We start from the raw sequence: 7,334 nt of genomic DNA on the forward strand, positions 1-7,334 counted from the left end.
TTTTAGAATGTTAAATAGGATGTGTTACCTGGTATTTGTTTCAGTGCAGTGAATTTATTTCCTAATAAACATTTAATCCATGCAAATATCTGGGAACAAGTTAGTGTGGTGGTATACATGCAAATTCTGTTACAGGAAATAGAATATACAGTACATCCAGGAAATTGAGAAGGGTCACCACAAAACTTGGAAGTTGCCAAAGAATTTGGATTTATTTAAATACACAAGATAAAGCACCAACATATAAAATGAATATTGTTTCAGAAATATCACAGCAGACACTTAAGGAGGTGTTGTCCAATGTGATTGAAAAAAGAAAAGCAGGGACCAGATGAACTTGTTAGATAATTTTTATAGCGTATGTAAAATTCTGTCTAAAAGTGATAAGAATGTCTCTGAAGTTGTCACAATAAGGAAAATTCTTCCTCTTTCTGAGAGAATCCTTATGGGTGATAAGATGCTAGGGAAGCTTTCTGGGACATGTCATGGCTTCAAGAAGAAACATGAAGCAGAGGAATGACATAAAACAAAGTTGCTTTCTGACATTATAAAAATAGAAAAGTGAAGACTTCCCCTGATTGAATGTGTTAGAGTTTAGTACTCAAAAGCAATGGTTTTCCAGTCTAATAAGTATTTTATTTAGGAAAGAGTTTCATGCTCATTTCATGGAGATCATTAACTCCTGCATACCAGCAGACTCTGGTCTGTGGCACCTTTGCACAAGGTGAGCAGGTTCAGAGAGTTTAAAAAAAATATGTGCTTATCCATACTTAATAATAGGAAGTGACTGATGAAAAATTTCTTGATAACTAAAGAAAAGTACACATCATTTAATATCAGATAATATTAATGGTAATAAATAATCTAACAAATTTGTTTGCAATGATAATGACAATAGCATCATTGTTACATACCTTACAGTTATTAAGTCCATATCTGTTGAGAGCCACAGCCGAAGGGGCCCCAGCAAACTTCTAGCTGCCAGCTGATGATTGGCTCATAGCAGCCCCAGCAAACTTCCAGCTGCCAACTGATTGGCTCCTCTGCGGTGATGCTCATTGGGCTGTTTCCCCCGCCTTTCAGACTACGGAGCTGCTCATTGGGAGACTTTTTTTGGCTCCACCCACACAACCCAGCCAATCGGCCTCAAGAGCAGGAGGAGTGGTGGAGGTGAAGAGGCTTGTGGGAAGCCGGTGGTGGCAGTTGGGCTCTGAGAGAATTCCTGAAGAGCTGTGTGGTGTGGTGTGTGTGTGTTCTAAAAATAAAGTTCATTTCTTTTGACAAGTGGCTCCTGAATTGTGCCCAGCCTGACTGCGGCACTTTTCATTTTCAAGAGACATTACATGGAAACTTGTGTACCTCCATACCGTTCTTGTGTGGAAAAGCTAGCTTATCAAACTAACCTGAGGGGGACCCTATTTACAAACTGGAAGGGAGTACACAGAAACCACATCCCTTTGGCAAAGGCTCATTTGGAAGTCTCACCAACTGTTGCTGACCTTCCAATAGACACTCAGGTTGAAACAGAACAGTAATCTCGAAGATTCCTATCATGTCTTTGTTATCCAAATGCACTCTCACTTCAGAAAAGAGCACACCCAGGATCTATTTATTGTGGGATCTGATCATTAAAAGAAATACTTTCATTGAGAATAGAGTTAAGTTATTATTAGAAGCTTTCTTCACATTTTTCAGACTTTAGAAAGAATCACAAAGTTTCATTCTTGTTTTAAGCAGTTGAGTTGGTAAAGATCCTGTTTCCATTTTAGAGGAAAGGGATTATATTCAATTACTCCTTACAACAGAAAGATTATTCCATTGCTTTTGACGTATCAGTTGGGCTGCCATCTGCGATGAGAGCTAAATAAATGAGAGTTATATGTGACACATGCTGGTCCCTTTGGCTTGGAAATCCTTTCTTGGTCTTCCTGTGTATCTCTCATAGATAGAAGCTGATCATTCTTCTCCAGGAGCCACTGAATAGTCTCTATTGACTTCTGCCTTGCTCCTCATCTAGTCTGGTAGGAAGGCCATGGACATCCCAGGGAACAGGGTGCGTGTGTGTGTGGTGGGGGTGGTGGCAGGGTCGGGATGATCCATATCCCGCCTAGGTCTAGACACCAGTGCTTTAGAAGTATAATAAAGTATAATAGAGAAAGCATCCAGACTGTTGCTACCTCCACATTGCAGGGCACACTGAAGATTATTTCCAAATGCATTAAGTGAACACATAGGTGAAATGACTTAAAGTGAGAAAAGTTTTCACTTCTATTTTATTATTCAGTTATATTCCAAGTCTGCACATAAGAAATATTTTTTTTTTCAGCTTTTTTGCTGCTGTGACTAAAGGACCTCAGTAGCACAATTATAGAGAAGGAAAAGTTTATTTGAGGGCTCACAGTTTCAGAGATCTTAGTCCATAGAAGTCTGGCTCAATAACTGGGGCTCAAGGTGATGCTAAACATTCTGGCAAAGCGTGTGGCACAGGGAAACAGCCCACATTATGGTGCTCAAGAAGCAGAGAGTTTTCCACTTGCCAGCTACATATACCAAAACCACACCCAGCCACACCCTACCACTCAGCTAATCCCTATTCACTGGTTGGGTTAACAGTCTCACAACTCAATCATTTTCTCTCTGAACCTTCTTGCATTGTCTCACACATGAGCTTTTGTGGGACACCTCACATCCAAACCGTGTGTGTGTGTGTGTGTGTGTGTGTGTGTGTGTGTGTGTTTATTTCTAATTCTGAGGAAAAATTTTGTCCATTTTGGGGAATTTTCTACTTTATATTTTTGATGATATATTATTTGTTTTCTTGATTGTTAAAGTAAACCAGACTCTTGATATAAAGCTTAAAATGTTTAGAAATTTTTGTGCTTAATCCCTGTTTAACTCCCCTGCTTTGGGTATCTCCTGAACTTTTGAGTTCAGGAGAACTGGAATGGATTTGGGAGAGTTGAATTAAAAGGTTTTTGGATGTGGGAAAAGCATGAAAAGCAGTTAATAGAAATAGAAATAATTAAGTCTAATGTACAAAAAAAAAACCCCAAAAAACACACACAAAAAACAAAAAACCAAAAACTCCATTGTTTTCCAGATTTTTTAAAGAAGCACAAAAAAGAGTGAAGGCTGGACTGGTATTTCAGACCTATGAATCATTTCCAACTGTGGCTGAAAGTAGAAGTAGCCCATTTCCATTTGCTGGCAAGAAATTCCTAACTATCCTAATGACATATGCATCTATTTTTTCACAATGTATGCAGGAAAGAGAGATAGAACCACAGGAGTCTATTAACTTGGCCATAAGGAAATATTTTTGTGGGGGGGTGGTGGGTGGATAGACTTTGTGATAGAAACCAAAGACTAGCTGTTATGGAGGTTCTGGATATTTGTGACATATTCTCCTGTCTCTAGACTGCAGGGCTTGTCTTGGCTTCAGCATCATATATAGTAGAACTATGGATGAAAAAACTGGTGTCTTTCATGGTTGATCTTGGGTACTGAGCAGTTCTGGCAAGTCTCTGTGAAGAATAGTCCCTTGTCCGTATCATCACCCAAGAGATTTTCACCTCTAAGGGTTCAGTAAGTGAGTAGGAAACTCAAGCGTTATCTCCTCACTCAGAAATAGCATATGCACTGCGGTTAATGTGAATGACATTTTGGTTCTTTTCTGTCTATGAATTTTTTAACAGCTGATCATACTGCACATTTCATAAAAATTATTGCTTTTTGTATATTAGGTACACACTAGCATATGTATATGGTTGTCTTTTTCTATATCATTAATCATTCCTTACAAGCAATTATAATATTGGTATTTTTTGCCATGTAAAAATCTTGGAGTTTTTTATGTTTATACATTTTAAACTTTTCTATTTTTCTACTATTAATATCCTACATTCCTAGCTTACCTATCTATTCTTTCACTATCAGTGTAAATCATTCCTTTGTTTCACTGTTACAACAATGCCTCAGCAAGGACCCTTATACTTGCTTCTGTGTATATGTATCAGTCCATGATACGTACTCAGAAATATCACTGTTGGATTGAAGAGGAGGCACATTGCTTGGATAAGCACTATAAAAATGATGAAAAATGTCAGTTTAGACTTACCCTTCCACATCTTTCCATTCAGCTTCAGTACAAGCTCTACCAGTCTGGAAGGTTCCCTGCCATAAGAAACCACTAGGGGAAGGGCTTCTCACGTCTGCTTCCTTTCTCTCCATCTCTTCCTCCACTTGCTCCTCCATTCCCAGCACACATCTCTCTTTCAGAATCCCTCAGTCTGATGCCCCTATTTTCCCTCTTGGGGAACCCTGTTCCTCCCCACAGGAAGGGAAGGCTTATATTCTCCATTCATTGCAGTATCCTGAAAATACAAGAAGGTCTCCTCTGCTTGGTCGTTATGAGCTCCATACAGTACAGTGGGCTTTCTGAAAACTCTGGGTGCTCAATGCCAGTTGAGACTTCTTACCGCATTTCCCCTTAAAGTCACCATGGTCAATTTTCTTATCAAGTCTATAGATGTTTGTACAATTCACCAAAACTGTATCATCTTTTCTCAAAAATAATTTGTTCTGCATGTGCATTGAGGGAAGGAAGAGTCTCCTATCAGCATGGCCTTGTCCATTGAGAAGGATAGATCCCACCATAATTATACAAAGCCTCAGCTCAGTTTAAAATACCAGAGAAACAGCACTAGATGTGCTATGGTTCTTCTCCTTATATTTTCTTCACTTTTTTGTGATTATCCATTTAATTATTATTTTTAATGTTCTTCATATATAATAAACATATATATATGTATAATATAGGTGTAATAGTATATTTCAATCATGTTTATACGGCTCCTATTTTAAGAAGTAGTTATTCACTGCTCAATAGTGCTTTGTTTTGCCTAAACATGGCTTTTTGGTTTTAATTGTTCTTTCACCAACCATTTCTTTACATTTTCCTCTTCCAGCTCTATAGGGAACAAGAGCAACGTTTACCAGGACAAAAGATAACTATTGTTCTTCACCTGTGTCTTCACTTGAGAATATTTTATTATTTTCCTACCATATTTTTCCTAATTTAGTTTACCTGAAGAACTTCTAGAAATTTTCAGGACTCCCATAGTCAGTCTTTCCTCTTAGAGCATCATTTTTTTGGGGGGGGGAATTGAACTTGGGGGCACTCAACCACTGAGCCACATTCCCAGCCTTATTTTGTGTTTTATTTAGAGACAGGGTCTCACTGAGTTGTGTAGTGCCTAGCTTTGCTGAGGCTGGCTTTGAACTAGCAATCCTCTTGCCTCCACCTGCAGCTGCTGGGATTATAGGTGTGCACCACTGTGCCCAGCTTTTTAACCTAATTCTATTTTCTACTGTGTACTACTGTGATTATGTCCCTGTAATTTTTGACCTTTCCCCATTCCAGATTAAAACTCTTTGATGACTATGTTCTCAACTGTACCTTTATAGTCATACAGCATAGAAGAGTCCCTAGGCAGGGAAAATCAAAGACATGTTAAAGAATGAAAGACTTAGGACAAATTCCAGATGTGTTGGTTTTTGGCTTTACTACCTTGGCATTTTTATTAGCCTGAATTCATTTATTCTCATTCCTTTCTCTCTCTCTCTCTCTCTCTCTCTCTCTCTCTCTCTCTCTCTCTCTCTCCCTCCCTCCCTCCCTCCCTCCCTCCCTCCCTCTCCCTCTCCCTCTCCCTCTCTCTCTCTCTCTCCCCCCCATGTATCTCATTTATTATAAGGAATTCTCTAGAAGTTTAGGGGATGAGAATTACTAGAATCTGCAGTTGGCAGATTCTGGAGACTCAGGAAAGCTGATGGTCCAAGTTCTATAGGAAGCAGAAGAAGGCAGAAGAGAGCAAATTCTGCATTACTGAATGCTTTTGATTTTCCTATTGCATTCTTTGATTGGCTCATGCCAATCCACATTTGGGAGGGAAATCTGCTTTACTCTATTTATAGATTCAGAAGTTAATATCATCTACAGACACCTTCACAGATACAGCCAGGATAATGTTTAACCAAATATCTTGTTGTTGCATGGCTTAGCTAAGTGTACACACAAAATTAACCATCAAAGATTTTATGACCTATGTATGACCAACACAATGGGCAAGTAAAGCCATGTCTAGCAACACAGTATACCCATATATTAAAAATTTGCTAAATGAACAATGTTTTGCTTTACTTATAAGACTAATGTATAAGATTTTAGTATTTTTTCTCATTACAAAAATCATATATGTTCACTACAGAAAATTTGAAATAAACAAAGCATCACAAGTAAGAAATAAACTCACTTGTAATGTCACCTTTTGTTAATACTCTGCTACATCTATAGTTTTCAAATGTACAAATTTTTAAATAAAATTGGGGTCATTACTTTTTTTGAGTCCCTATATCTCAATTATGTATTTTTTAAAAATTAATATCTTAGTATATATACAGCTAGTTCTGGGAATTCAAGACTTTGAGAGATGATATGACTTTCCTCTAGTCAAATGTTTCTATATCAGATGGTTTCTTATACTTACTAGTTTTCTTACTTGGTATCGGGCACATATTTATGTGTAGATTTTTCCCCTTCAATTCCAGTTTTTAACTGGCTGCACTTGGTGCTTGCATATAATTTATGTAGTACTTTTTTTTCCTGTCAACTCCAGAACATCCACTAAAACATTACCAGGGCTCCCTGGGGGCATTTATTTGTGCATCATCTCTGCTGGTGATCATTAACCAAACATTGTGAATTGGTTTCAAAAGCATAATTTTCAAAATCTCTTTTTGGTCTACTGAACTCACAGGTAGTTAGACAAAGCAATTCCAGCCAGAGTTGGTGTTTACCATTTGTCATTCCTCAAATTTTTCTTAGCCCCAAAGTAGAAGATGGAACACATCCTGATCGTCCTTGCTTGGGAAATGGAAAACCTAACGTCAGTGTTTCAGTGTGTGCAATGAACTAAATTTTAAGTACAGCATAAATGATGGCATCAGCATATTTTTTTTTCCTGAGTTGGAATAAAATCCTTTTGTAAAATCTAAACTCTATTCAAATTTTATTTCAGAATTTATTCTATACATTTTAATACTAGATATTGATGCATTTAGTGTACTCATAATATGCTAAAAATAAGCATTCCACTTATGTTATTTCAATAGCATAAGTCCATGGCACATTCATGAGGAAGGTACTATATGATTTCATATGAAGAAGTAAAGAAGCTCTTTTAAGGTCATTCTGCAAGCAAGGACAAACTCATGACATCTGATTCTAGTGTTTTACACCTGTTCACTGTGTTATTCTGTCTTCTCCTGAAGACCCA

General features: G+C 37.7%; 1 pseudogene; it reads right to left on the reverse strand.

Annotated features, from left to right (window-relative positions):
* Positions 1-1,810: 1,810 nt before the first annotated feature.
* LOC101963495 (SS18-like protein 2 pseudogene) lies at positions 1,811-2,040 on the reverse strand (annotated as a pseudogene).
* Positions 2,041-7,334: the final 5,294 nt, after the last annotated feature.

The sequence above is a fragment of the Ictidomys tridecemlineatus genome, chromosome 7 (genome assembly GCF_052094955.1).
Source record: "Ictidomys tridecemlineatus isolate mIctTri1 chromosome 7, mIctTri1.hap1, whole genome shotgun sequence".
In the NCBI taxonomy this organism is placed as follows: Eukaryota; Metazoa; Chordata; class Mammalia; order Rodentia; family Sciuridae; genus Ictidomys; species Ictidomys tridecemlineatus.